The sequence below is a fragment of the Schistocerca cancellata genome, chromosome 8 (genome assembly GCF_023864275.1).
Source record: "Schistocerca cancellata isolate TAMUIC-IGC-003103 chromosome 8, iqSchCanc2.1, whole genome shotgun sequence".
In the NCBI taxonomy this organism is placed as follows: domain Eukaryota; kingdom Metazoa; phylum Arthropoda; class Insecta; order Orthoptera; family Acrididae; genus Schistocerca; species Schistocerca cancellata.
Genome location: NC_064633.1, coordinates 379,935,532 through 379,950,499, shown reverse-complemented (window position 1 = coordinate 379,950,499; position 14,968 = coordinate 379,935,532). Strand labels below are relative to the sequence as shown.

The window sequence follows — 14,968 nt, the reverse complement described above, 5'->3', positions numbered from 1 at the left end:
AAATGGCATGGCAAGCCATTCCACAGGACTACATCCAGCATCTCTGCGATCGTCTCCATGGGAGAATAGCAGCCTGCATTGCTGCGAAAGGTGGATATACACTGTACTAGTGCCGACATTGTGCATGCTCTGTTGCCTGTGTCTATGTGCCTGTGGTTCTGTCAGTGTGATCATGTGACGTATCTGACCCCAGGAATGTGTCAATAAAGTTTCCCCTTTCTGGGACAATGAATTCACGGTGTTCTTATTTCAATTTCCAGGAGTGTATATAATAGAGGGAAACATTCCACGTGGGAAACACATATCTAAAAAGAAAGATGATGAGACTTACCAAACAAAAGCGCTGGCAGGTTGATAGACACACAAACAAACACAAACATACTCACAAAATTCAAGCTTTCGCAACCAACGGTTGCCTCATCAGGAAAGAGGGAAGGAGAGGGAAAGACGAAAGGATTTGGGTTTTAAGGGAGAGGGTAAGGAGTCATTCCAATCCCGGGAGAGGAAAGACTTACCTTACGGGGAAAAAAGGACAAGTATACACTCGCACGCACACACACACATATCCATCCGCATATACACAGACACAAGCAGACATTTGTAAAGGCAAAGAGTTTGGGCAGAGATGTCAGTCAAGGCAGAAGTACAGAGGCAAAGATGATGTTGAAAGACAGGTGAGGTATGAGCGGCGGCAAATTGAAGTTAGAAATTAGCGGAGATTGAGGCCTGGCGGATAGCGAGAAGAAAGGATATGCTGAAGGGCAAGTTCCCATCTCCGGAGTTCTGACAGGTTGGAGTTAGTGGGAAGTATCCAGATAACCCGGACGGTGTAACACTGTGCCAAGATGTGCTGGCCGTGCACCAAGGCATGTTTAGCCACAGGGTGACCCTCATTACCAACAAACACTGTCTGCCTGTGTCCATTCATGTGAATGGACAGTTTGTTGCTGGTCATTCCCACATAGAACGCTTCACAGTGTAGGCAGGTCAGTTGGTAAATCACGTGGGTGCTTTCACACGTGGCTCTGCCTTTGATCGTGTACACCTTCCGGGTTACAGGACTGGAATAGGTGGTGGTGCGAGGGTGCATGGGACAGGTTTTACACCAGGGGCCTTTACAGGGGTAGGAGCCAGAGGGTAGGGAAGGTGGTTTGGGGATTTCATAGGGATGAACTAAGAGGTTACGAAAGTTAGGTGGATGGCGGAAAGACACTCTTGGTGGAGTGGGGAGGATTTCATGAAGGATGGATCTCATTTCAGGGCAGGATTTGAGGAAGTCATATCCCTGCTGGTGAGCCACATTCAGAATCTGATCCAGTCCCGGAAAGTATCCTGTCACAAGTGGGGCACTTTTGGGGTTCTTCTGTGGAAGGTTCCGGGTTTGAGGAGATGAGGAAGTGGCTCTGGTTATTTGCTTCTGTACCAGGTCGGGAGGGTAGTTACGGGGTGCAAAAGCTGTTTTCAGGTTGTTGGTGTAATGGTTCAAGGATTCCGGACTGGAACAGATTCGTTTGCCACGAAGACCTAGGCTGTAGGGAAGGGACCATTTGATGTGGAATGGGTGGCAGCTGTCATAATGGAGGTACTGTTGCTTGTTGGTGGGTTTGATGTGGACGGACGTGCTGAAGCTGGCCATTGGACAGGTGGAGGTCAACGTCAAGGAAAGTGGCATGGGATTTAGAGTAGGACCAGGTGAATCTGATGGAACCAAAGGAGTTGAGGTTGGAGAGGAAATTCTGGAGTTCTTCTTCACTGTGAGTCCAGATCATGAAAATGTCATCAATAAATCTGTACCAAACTTTGGGTTGGCAGGCCTGGGTAACCAAGAAGGCTTCCTCTAAGCGACCCATGAATAGGTTGGCGTACGAGGGGGCCATCCTGATACCCATGGCTGTTCCCTTTAATTGTTGGTATGTCTGGCCTTCAAAAGTGAAGAAGTTGTGGGTCAGGATGAAACTGGCTAAGGTAATGAGGAAAGAGGTTTTAGGTAGGGCAGCAGGTGATCGTCGTGAAAGGAAGTGCTCCATCGCAGCGAGGCCCTGGACATGCGGAATATTTGTGTATAAGGAAGTGGCATCAATGGTTACAAGGATGGTTTCCAGGGGTAACAGACTGGGTAGGGATTCCAGGCATTCGAGAAAGTGGTTGGTATCTTTGATGAAGGATGGGAGACTGCATGTAATGGGTTGAAGGTGTTGATCTACGTAGGCAGAGATACGTTCTGTGGGGGCTTGGTAACCAGCTACAATGGGACGGCCGGGATGATTGGGTTTGTGAATTTTGGGAAGAAGGTAGAAGGTAGGGGTGCGGGGTGTTGGTGGGGTCAGGAGGTTGATGGAGTCAGGTGAAATGTTTTGTAGGGGGCCTAAGGTTCTGAGGATTCCTTGAAGCTCCGCCTGGACATCAGGAATGGGATTACCTTGGCAAACTTTGTAAGTAGTGTTGTCTGAAAGCTGACGCAGTCCCTCAGCCACATACTCCCGATGATCAAGTACCACAGTCGTGGAACCCTTGTCCGCCGGAAGAATGACGATGGATTGGTCAGCCTTCAGATCACGGATAGCCTGGGCCTCAGCAGTGGTGATGTTGGGAGTAGGATTAAGGTTTTTTAAGAAGGATTGAGAGGCAAGGCTGGAAGTCAGAAATTCCTGGAAGGTTAGGAGAGGGTGATTTTGAGGAAGAGGAGGTGGGTCCCGCTGTGACGGAGGACGGAACTTTTCCAGGCATCGTTCAATTTGGATAGTGTCTTGGGGAGTTAGATCATTAGGATTAGAATTAGGATCATTTTTCTTCATGGCAAAGTGATATTTCCAGCAGAGAGTACGGGTGTAGTACAGTAAATCTTTGATGAGGGCTGTTTGGTTAAATCTGGGAGTGGGGCTGAAGGTGAGGCCTTTGGATAGGACAGAGGTTTCGGATTGGGAGAGAGGTTTGGAGGAAAGGTTAACTACTGAATTGGGGTGTTGTGGTTCCAGATTGTGTTGATTGGAATTTTGAGGTTTTGGAGGGAGTGGAGCTGGAAGTGGGAGATTGAGTAGATGGGAGAGACTGGGTTTGTGTGCAATGAGAGGAGGTTGAGTTTTGCTGGAAAGGTTGTGAAGGGTGAGTGAGTTGCCTTTCCGGAGGTGGGAAACCAGGAGATTGGATAGTTTTCTAAGGTGGAGGGTGGCATGCTGTTCTAATTTGCGGTTGGCCTGTAGGAGAATGCTCTGCACAACCGTTGTGGATGTGTGAGAGGAAAGATTTAGGACTTTTATTAAGGATAGGAGTTGATGGGTGTGTTGATTGGCTGAGTGGATGTGTAGGTGAAGGATTAGGTGGGTGAGGGCAATGGATTGTTTGGTTTGGAACTGGTATAGGGACTGATGGAAAGAAGGGTCGCAGCCAGAGATGGGAACTTTAAGTGTGAGGCCTTTGGGGGTGATGCCAAATGTCAGACAAGCCTGAGAAAATAAAATATGGGAGTGTAATCTGGCTAGGGCGAAGGCATGTTTGCGGAGGGAATGTAAATAAAACTTAATGGGGTCGTTGTGGAGGTGTTGTGAGGGTGACATGGTACTAGAAGGTGGAACACGAGGCTGAAATGAAAATGAAAATAAATATAAAAATATATGGGGAGAGATGAAGGTAAAACTAGAAAGCAAATGGAGATCTGGTGTGAAAAAAGGCGAAAAAGGGTTGGTTAGAGCTGGGCTATGTTGATCCTGTGGTGAACTTGTGTAGGTAGATAATGATGTGCATAAAGCTAACCTAACCTAACCTAACCTAACCTAACCTAACCTATAGGTGGTTGTGTTGCCGCCAAAACACGTTAAAGGGTGGAGAAATACGGGAAAATTTCGAAAAAATTACGTGAGGATGTGTTAAAAGGAGTGGTTTGGCGGTGGCAGATTATGGAAATGAAGCTAACAATTGTCTGATGAAGAAATAATGACGTTAAAACCTGTGGGAAGCGGCTGAAAATGATCGGTGATGTGAGAAAAACGGAAATGGAAATAAAGCAAAAGTTATTAAAACTAGCCGAAAAGGTTGTTCAATAGCTGAAAGGAACTGTTTGTGAACTGGAAACGGTGGATTTTATAGCAGCGGTAGTGTTGAAAGCGGAAAAAAATTTTTTGGTTATGGTTTGGAAGTGGGTTACGTATTATTACGTATTATTGAGTATATATCGGCGGGATAAAATTGTATACTGGATTACGGTAAAAAAGGAGAAGGTGAATAGAAAGTGAAACTGCTGGCAAAAACAGAAGGAGGAAATAAGATGACAGAAAAGACTACGAAATGTAACAGTGACAATAACAATAACAAACGTGATTGTTGGGTTCAAATTAATGATATGAATATAATAGAGGTTTAGATTAGATTAGATTTACTTTCATTCCAATTGATCCGTAGTGAGGAGGTCCTCCTGGATGTGGAACATGTCAGAAAAACAACAATACATGACAAATATTTACAACTAAAACAAATAAGCTAATGTACCATTCCACAGGTCCCAAGTGGAATGATCGTCATTTTTTAATGAACACTAAGAGTCATTTTACAAATACTAATGCACTGAATTTAAAATAAAAAAGTTTTTTATTTATTTATAAGGTAATAAACATGTAATACAACTACTGTAATACTTATTTACAATGAACACATTACTGCACTGAAATGGTGCAGAAGTTAGATTACACACACACACACACACAGACACAGAGAGAGAGATTTTCAGTGAACACATTACTGCACTGAAATTGTGCAGAAGTTATGTTGTACTTATATACAAATCAGTTGGTTTTACTAAGAAATTCATCAATGGAGTAGAAGGAGTTGGCCACCCATAAATCCTTTAGACTTCTCTTAAACTGAATTTCATTGGTTGTTAAGCTTTTTATGGCTGCTGGCAAGTTATTGAAAATGTGTGTTCCTGAATAATGCACACCTTTTTGTACAAAACTAAGTGACTTTAAATCCTTGTGAAGATTATTCTTATTTCTAGTATTGATTCCATGAATTGAGCTGTTGGTTTGAAAAAGTGATATATTTTTGATGACAAATTTCATTAAGGAATAAATATATTGGGAAGCTGTAGTTAGTATCCCTAGTTCCCTAAACAGGCTTCTGCAGGATGTTCTTGAGTTCACACCACATATAATTCTTACTGCACGTTTTTGTGCCCGGAAAACTTTAGCTTGGCTTGATGAATTACCCCAAAAAATAATTCCATATGACATTATGGAATGAAAGTAAGCATAGTATGCCAGCTTTTTCATTTTTATATCCCCTACGTCTGACAAAATCCGCATTGCAAACAGAGATTTGTTAAGACGCTTCAGCAGTACTGTGGTGTGCTCCTCCCAATTGAATTTATTATCAAGCTGTAATCCCAAGAATTTAACACTGTCCACTTCTTCTATCTTCTTGTCATCGAATGTTAGACATATACTCTTGGGACACCCCTTACAAGTTCTGAACTGCATGTAGTGTGTTTTTTCAAAGTTTAGTGACAAAGAATTGGCTACGAACCAGTGATTAATGTCCACAAATGAAACTTCCTGGCAGATTAAAACTGTGTGCCGGACCGAGACTCGAACTCGGGACCTTTGCCTTTCGCGGGCAAGTGCTCTACCAACTGAGCTACCCAAGCACGACTCACGCCCCGTCCTCACAGCTTTACTTCTGCCAGTACCTCGCCTCCTACCTTCCAAACTTTACAGAAGCTCTCCTGCGAACCTTGCAGAACTAGCACTCCTGAAAGAAAGGATATTGCGGAGACATGGCTTAGCCACAGCCTGGGGGATGTTTCCAGAATGAGATTTTCACTCTGCAGCGGAGTGTGCGCTGATATGAAACTTCCTGGCAGATTAAAACTGTGTGCCGGACCGAGACTCGAACTCGGGACCTTTGCCTTTCGCGGGCAAGTGCTCTACCAACTGAGCTACCCAAGCACGACTCACGCCCCGTCCTCACAGCTTTACCTCTGCCAGTACCTCGCCTCCTACCTTCCAAACTTTACAGAAGCTCTCCTGCAAACCTTGCAGAACTAGCACTCCTGAAAGAAAGGATATTGCGGAGACATGGCTTAGCCACAGCCTGGGGGATGTTTCCAGAATGAGATTTTCACTCTGCAGCGGAGTGTGCGCTGATATGAAACTTCCTGGCAGATTAAAACTGTGTGCCGGACCGAGACTCGAACTCGGGACCTTTGCCTTTCGCGGGCAAGTGCTCTACCAACTGAGCTACCCAAGCACGACTCACGCCCCGTCCTCACAGCTTTACTTCCGCCAGTACCTCGCCTCCTACCTTCCAAACTTTACAGAAGCTCTCCTGCGAACCTTGCAGAACTAGCACTCCTGAAAGAAAGGATATTGCGGAGACATGGCTTAGCCACAACCTGGGGGATGTTTCCAGAAAGAGATTTTCACTCTACAGCGGAGTGTGCGCTGATATGAAACTTCCTGGCAGATTAAAACTGTGTGCCGGACCGAGACTCGAACTCGGGACCTTTGCCTTTCCCGGGCAAGTGCTCTACCAACTGAGCTACCCAAGCATGACTCACGCCCCGTCCTCACAGCTTTACTTCTGCCAGTACCTCGCCTCCTACCTTCCAAACTTTACAGAAGCTCTCCTGCGAACCTTGCAGAACTAGCACTCCTGAAAGAAAGGGGCGTGAGTCGTGCTTGGGTAGCTGAGTTGGTAGAGCACTTGCCCGCGAAATGCAAAGGTCCCGAGTTCGAGTCTCGGTCCGGCACACAGTTTTAATCTGCCAGGAAGTTTCATATTAGCGCACACTCCGCTGCAGAGTAAAAATCTCATTCTGGAAACATCCCCCAGGCTGTGGCTAAGCCATGTCTCCGCAATATCCTTTCTTTCAGGAGTGCTAGTTCTGCAAGGTTCGCAGGAGAGCTTCTGTAAAGTTTGGAAGGTAGGAGGCGAGGTACTGGCAGAAGTAAAGCTGTGAGGACGGGGCGTGAGTCGTGCTTGGGTAGCTCAGTTGGTAGAGCACTTGCCCGCGAAAGGCAAAGGTCCCGAGTTCGAGTCTCGGTCCGGCACACAGTTTTAATCTGCCAGGAAGTTTCATATCAGCGCACACTCCGCTGCAGAGTGAAAATCTCATTCTGGAAACATCCCCCAGGCTGTGGCTAAGCCATGTCTCCGCAATATCCTTTCTTTCAGGAGTGCTAGTTCTGCAAGGTTTGCAGGAGAGCTTCTGTAAAGTTTGGAAGGTAGGAGGCGAGGTACTGGCAGAAGTAAAGCTGTGAGGACGGGGCGTGAGTCGTGCTTGGGTAGCTCAGTTGGTAGAGCACTTGCCCGCGAAAGGCAAAGGTCCCGAGTTCGAGTCTCGGTCCGGCACACAGTTTTAATCTGCCAGGAAGTTTCATATCAGCGCACACTCCGCTGCAGAGTGAAAATCTCATTCTGGAATGTCCACAAATATTTTATTGGCTGATCTTTCTAAGACTACACTTGATTTGCTATTTATTGCAATGTTTGTATCATCGGCAAACAAAACAAACTTGGCATCTGGTAATGTTACTGATGAAAGGTCATTGATATACACAAGAAAAAGTAAGGGCGCCAAAATGGAACCTTGTGGGACCCCACATGTAATTAGTTCCCAGTTGGATGATGCCTGATAGCTTGATACATGTCTCTTTCCTAATAACACCCTTTGTTTCCTGCCAGAGATATAAGATTTGAACCATTTTGCAGCATTTCCTGTTACACTACAATATTCTAGTTTACTTAAAAGGATATTGTGATTTACACAGTCAAATGCCTTTGACAGATCACAAAATATACCAGTTGCCTGCAATTTTTTGTCTAATGAATTAAGCACATTTTCACTGTAAGTGAAGATAGCCTTCTCAATATCAGAACCTTTTAGAAATCCAAACTGTGACTTTGACAGTATGTTATTCGAGATAAGATGGTTATAAAGACGACTGTACATTACTTTTTCGAAAATTTTTGAGAATGCTGGTAACAGTGAAATTGGACGGAAATTTGATGCTATTTCTTTATCTCCCTTCTTAAACAGTGGCTTAACTTCAGCATATTTCAGCCATTCAGAAAATATTCCACTGATAAACGACTGGTTACACAGATAGCTTAATATGTTACTTAGCTCAGAATCACATTCTTCAATTAACTTTGTTGATATTTCATCATACCCACTAGATGTTTTTGATTTTAAAGATTTTATTATGGACATTATTTCTGTTGGGGTAGTGAGGGTCAAATTCATATTATGGAAGTTACTTGAAATGTCTGGTCTAAGGTAATCCATAGCAGCATCTACCAAATCTGACAACCCCATCTTTTCAGTAACAGTTATAAAATGTTTGTTAAAAAGTTCTGCAACATTATACACATCTGTCACCAATGTATCATTTACTCTTAATGCTATTTGTTCCTCTTCATGTCTGGTTCTACCGGTCTCCTCCTTCACTATATCCCATATTGTCTTTATTTTGTTATCTGATATGACTATCTTTTCCTTGTAATATATTTGCTTTGACATCCGTATTACAGTCTTTAATATTTTGCAGTATTTCTTATAATGTGCTATAGCATCAACATTGGAAATGTTTTGGATTGACAGATACAGTTTTCTTTTTGTTTTACAAGATACCCCTATTCCTCGAGTAATCCATGGCTTCTTTGTAGATTTTCCTCTAACCTTGGTAAGTTTTGGGGGAAAGCAGTGTTCAAATAAGGTAAACACTTTATTAGCAAAAATGTTATATTTTTCATTCATGCCATGAGCACTGTAAACATCAGTCCAGTGAATGTCTCTGAGGAGTGTCCTAAAATAATCAATTTTTGGCTTACTGATTACCCTCTTGAGCTCAGATTTAACAGATTTTATATCCTGTTCAGTATTAACATTTAACAGAAGGAACTGCATGTCATGGTCTGAGAGGCCATTGGCTATTGGTTTTGTAATATAATTTTGTTCATTGGACTTTTCTATAAAGATATTATCAGTGGCTGTTTGTGAGCAAGTGGCTATCCTAGTGGGGAACTTTACTGTGGGAATTAAGTTGAATGATAGTGTTACTAACTCAAATAAGTTCTTATTCAGAGAGTCTTTAAGGAAATCTACATTGAAATCACCAGCAACCACTATTTCTTTGTTTTTGGTTGTTAAATGGGTCAGTACAGCTTCAAGGTGGTTTACAAACAGATTAAAGTTACCTGCAGGTGCTCGATATACACTTAATATTATGAAAGATTTTTTGTGAAAATCTAATTCTGTTGCACATGCTTCCATATGCTGTTCTAGGCAAAATTTATGAATGTCTATGTTCTTAAATTTATGACAGTTCCTGATGAATGTGGCAACTCCTCCTTTCTCCATTTCTGATCTACAAAAGTGAGATGCTAACCTAAACCCTGTAACACTTAAAAGTTCTATACCAGTGGTCACATGATGTTCAGAGAGGCAGATTATGTCAGCTGGGTTTGAAGACTCTAATTCATCTATGCAGATAGTTAATTCATTAATTTTATTTCTCAGTCCTCGAATATTTTGATGCAATAAAGATAGCTGACATTTCACATTGACTGAGTTAAAATTGGGTGGAGCTAAAATATCTGCTGACAGTTGAAAATTCTTAACCAATGGCTGTTTATGCTGATGTAATAAGCTGGAATTATGTTTTTTGATTTCTTTCTCAAACTGAAGGTTTGTCTCAGTTCTAACCTCTCTTAAAATTTGCTTTCTTTCTGTCCTCCCTACCCTAAAAAAGGGTCTTTTCTGAATCCTATAACCACTGGTATTTTACCACTCATGACAGTGCCTCCCCCCTTTAACTTTCCTGCTGTTTCCCCAGCCAATTTACCCTTCCCCTTCCTGTTGAGGTGAAGGCCATGCCTAGTATAATCCCACCTACTGAGAGAATCAACATGAACCACACCAATGTGTGACCCCGCACCCGACATGAGCAGCCGTACCAGCTCCAAATTAACTCTCTTGACAGAAGAGTTCAAATGAGGTCGGTCATGGTGCCCAAGAACAGATACAAACTCAACACTAGTATGCTTCGATGCTGATGCAATCTTCGCCAGGTCACACTCTATACTGTACCCAGGATCTCTGTCAATACTGTTACCTGCCCCACCCACTATAACCACGGTGTCTTCACATTCCACGTGGGAAAAATATATCTAAAAAGAAAGATGATGAGACTTACCAAACAAAAGCGCTGGCAGGTTGATAGACACACAAACAAACACAAACATGCACACAAAATTCAAGCTTTCGCAACCAACGGTTGCCTCATCAGGAAAGAGGGAAGGAGAGGGTAAGGAGTCATTCCAATCCCAGGAGAGGAAAGACTTACCTTAGGGGGAAAAAAGGACAGGTATACACTCGCACACACACACATATCCATCCACATATACACAGACACAAGCAGACATTTGTAAAGGCAAAGAGTTTGGGCAGAGATGTCAGTCGAGGCAGAAGTACAGAGGCAAAGATGATGTTGAAAGACAGGTGAGGTATGAGCGGCGGCAAATTGAAATTAGAAATTAGCGGAGATTGAGGCCTGGCGGATAGCGAGAAGAAAGGATATGCTGAAGGGCAAGTTCCCATCTCCGGAGTTCTGACAGGTTGGTGTTAGTGGGAAGTATCCAGATAACCCGGACGGTGTAACACTGTGCCAAGATGTGCTGACCGTGCACCAAGGCATGTTTAGCCACAGGGTGATCCTCATTACCAACAAACACTGTCTGCCTGTGTCCATTCATGTGAATGGACAGTTTGTTGCTGGTCATTCCCACATAGAACGCTTCACAGTGTAGGCAGGTCAGTTGGTAAATCACGTGGGTGCTTTCACACGTGGCTCTGCCTTTGATCGTGTACACCTTCCGGGTTACGGGACTGGAATAGGTGGTGGTGGGAGGATGCATGGGACAGGTTTTACACCAGGGGCCTTTACAGGGGTAGGAGCCAGAGGGTAGGGAAGGTGGTTTGGGGATTTCATAGGGATGAACTAAGAGGTTACGAAGGTTAGGTGGACGGCGGAAAGACACTCTTGGTGGAGTGGGGAGGATTTCATGAAGGATGGATCTCATTTCAGGGCAGGATTTGAGGAAGTCGTATCCCTGCTGGAGAGCCACATTCAGAATCTGATCCAGTCCCGGAAAGTATCCTGTCACAAGTGGGGCACTTTTGGGGTTCTTCTGTGGAAGGTTCCGGGTTTGAGGAGATGAGGAAGTGGCTCTGGTTATTTGCTTCTGTACCAGGTCGGGAGGGTAGTTACGGGGTGCAAAAGCTGTTTTCAGGTTGTTGGTGTAATGGTTCAAGGATTCCGGACTGGAGCAGATTCGTTTGCCACGAAGACCTAGGCTGTAGGGAAGGGACCGTTTGATGTGGAATGGGTGGCAGCTGTCATAATGGAGGTACTGTTGCTTGTTGGTGGGTTTGATGTGGACAGACGTGTGAAGTTGGGCATTGGACAGGTGGAGGTCAACGTCAAGGAAAGTGGCATGGGATTTAGAGTAGGACCAGGTGAATCTGATGGAACCAAAGGAGTTGAGGTTGGAGAGGAAATTCTGGAGTTCTTCTTCACTGTGAGTCCAGATCATGAAAATGTCATCAATAAATCTGTACCAAACTTTGGGTTGGCAGGCCTGGGTAACCAAGTAACCAAGAAGGTTTCCTCTAAGAGACCCATGAATAGGTTGGCGTACGAGGGGGCCATCCTGGTACCCATATATGTATATCCTGGTACCCATATATATATATATATATATATATATATATATATATATATATATATATATATATATATATATATATATATATATATATAAAAAAACAAAGATGATGTGACTTACCAAATGAAAGTGCTGGCAGGTCGACAGACACACAAACGAACACAAACATACACACAAAATTCAAGCTTTCGCAACAAACTGTTGCTTCATCAGGAAAGAGGGAAGGAGAGGGAAAGACGAAAGGATGTGGGTTTTAAGGGAGAGGGTAAGGAGTCATTCCAGTCCCGGGAGCGGAAAGACTTACCTTAGGGGGAAAAAAGGACGGGTACACACTCGCACACACACACATATCCATCCACACATATACAGACACAAGCAGACATATTTGGTCTTTAAATATATATAAAAAAGGACGGGTATACACTCGCACACACACACATATCCATACACACATATACAGACACAAGCAGACATATTTAATTATATATGTTGTGTCACCTTTTAACAATGCAGGAGGTGGGGCAAGGGCCTTACAGGAGCCTCTGAGTACAGAGAAGCACAGCTAATGGAGGAGGTTGTGTCATGAAGGCCACAGATGGCTGACACAGCAACCCATCAGGAATCTTGGGTGTCAGCAATATCTGAGACAGTGGAATTTCTCAGCCAAGTCAATTTAATAGTCATGGGTGACTGGAATTTGACAGTAGGAAAAGGGAGAGAAGGAAACATAGTAGGTGAATATGGATTGGGGCTAAGAAATGAAAGAGGAAGCCGTCTGGTAGAATTTTGCACAGAGCATTACTGTATCATAGCTAACACTTGGTTCAAGAATCATGAAAGAACTGAAGAAATTGCAAAAAGGTGGGAATTTAAGGAGATGGGACCTGGATAAACTGACTAAATCAGAGGTTGTACAGAGTTTCAGGGACAGCTTAAGGGAACAATTGACAAGAATGGGGGAAAGAAATACAGTAGAAGAAGAATGGGTAGCTTTGAGGAATGAAATAGTGAAGGCAGCAGAGGATCAAGTAGGTGAGAAGATGAGGGCTAGTAGAAATCCTTGGGTAACAGAAGAGATACTGAACTTAATTGATGAAAGGAGAAAATACAAAACTGCAGTAAATGAAGCGGGCTAAAAGGAATACAAACGTCTCAAAAATGAGATCGACAAGAAGTGCAAAATGGCTAAGCAGGGATGGCTAGAGGACAGATGTAAGGATGTAGAGGCGCATATCACTAGGGGTAAGATAGATACAGCCTACAGGAAAATTAAAGAGACCTTTGGAGAAAAGAGAGCCACTTGTATGAATATCAAGAGCTCAGATGGAAACCCAGTTCTAAGCAAAGAGGGGAAAACAGAAAGGTGGAAGGAGTATATAGAGGGTCTATACAAGGGTGATGTACTTGAGGACAATATTATGGAAATGGAAGAGGATGTATATGGGGATGAAATGGGAGATACGATACAGAGTGAAGAGTTTGACAGAGCACTGAAAGACCTGACTCGAAACAAGGCCCTGGGAGTAGACAACATTCCATTAAAACTACTGACAGCCTTTGGGGAGCCAGTCCTGACAAAACTCTACCATCTGGTGAGCAAGATGTACGAGACAGGCGAAATACCGTCAGACTTCAAAAACAATATAATAATTCCAATCCCAAAGAAAGCAGGTGTTGACAGATGTGAAAATTACTGAACTATCAGTTTAATAAGTCACAGCTGCAAAATACTAACACGAATTCTTTACAGACGAATGGAAAAACTGGTAGAAGCCAGCCTCGGGGAAGATCAGTTTGGATTCCGTAGAAATGTTGGAACACGTGAGGCAATACTGACCTTATGACTTATCTTAGAAGAAAGATTAAGGAAAGGCAAACCTATGTTTCTAGCATTTGTAGACTTAGAGAAAGCTTTTTATAATGTTGAGTGGAATACTCTCTTTCAAATTCTAAAGGTGACAGGGGTAAAATACAGGTAGAGAAAGGCTATTTACAATTTGTACAGAAACAAGATGGCAGTTATAAGAGTCGAGGGGCATGAAAGGGAAGCAGTGGTTGGGAAGGGAGTGAGACAGGGTTGTAGCCTCTCCCTGATGTTATTCAATCTGTACATTGAGCAAGCAGTAAAGGAAACAAAAGAAAAATTCAGAGTAGGTATTAAAATCCAGGGAGAAGAAATAAAACTTTGAGGTTTGCCGATGACGTTGTAATTCTGTCAGAGACAGCGAAGGACTTGGAAGAGCAGTTGAACGGAATGGACAGTGTCTTGAGAGGGGGGTATAAGATGAACAAAAGTAAAACGAGGATAATGGAATGTTGTCGAATTAAGTCGGGTGATGCTGAGGGAATTGGATTAGGAAATGAGACACTTAAAGTAGTAAAGGAGTTTTGCTATTTGGGGAGCAAAATAACTGATGACGGTCGAAGTAGAGACGATATGAAATGTAGACTGGCAATGGCAAGGAAAGCGTTTCTGAAGAAGAGAAATTTGTTAACATCGAGTATAGATTTAAGTGTCAGGAAGTCGTTTCTGAAAGTATTTGTATGGAGTGTAGTCATGTATGGAAGTGAAACATGGATGATAAACAGTTTGTTCAAGAAGAGAATAGAAGCTTTCGAAATGTGGTGCTACAGAAGAATGTTGAAGATTAGGTGGGTAGATCACGTAACTAATGAGGAGGTATTGAATAGGATTGGGGAGAAGAGAAGTTTGTGGCACAAGTTGACTAGAAGAAGGGATCGGTTGGTAGGACATGTCCTGAGGCATCAAGGGATCAGAAATTTAGCATTGGATGGCAGCGTGGAGGGTAAAAATCATAGAGGGAGACCAAGAGATGAATACACTAAGCAGATTCAGAAGGATGTAGGTTGCAGTAGGTACTGGGAGATGAAGGAGCTTGCACAGGATAGATTAGCATGGAGAGCTGCATCAAACCAGTCTCAGGACTGAAAACCACAACAACAACAACAACATGTAAAAGTCATATGGGGGGAGGTGAGAGTCTCACATATGCTGCATTGTAAATTTTTACTCTGTATGGATTTTATGAAGCCTATGTGAACAAAAGTTGGTTGTGGGAGACTTAATGCTGTTTTCAAACATAATTCACATATGTTCTGTGTAATTTAAACAAAGATGTGGTATGTTGTATTTTTTGCTCTGTTGAGACACATAAAGTTAAATGAATATAAATTACTGCTGTTTCAGGGAACTGCAAAAGAAATTTGAGAAGTCAGACTGGAAATCCTT

At 43.1% G+C, this 14,968-nt stretch overlaps 1 non-coding gene across 1 annotated transcript; it reads right to left on the bottom strand.

The window, feature by feature from the left end:
* Nucleotides 1-6,464: 6,464 nt before the first annotated feature.
* On the bottom strand, nucleotides 6,465-6,539 carry Trnas-gga (transfer RNA serine (anticodon GGA)). The gene has a single exon. It is a non-coding gene; the product is annotated as a tRNA-Ser (tRNA).
* Between the last annotated feature and the right edge of the window lie 8,429 nt (nucleotides 6,540-14,968).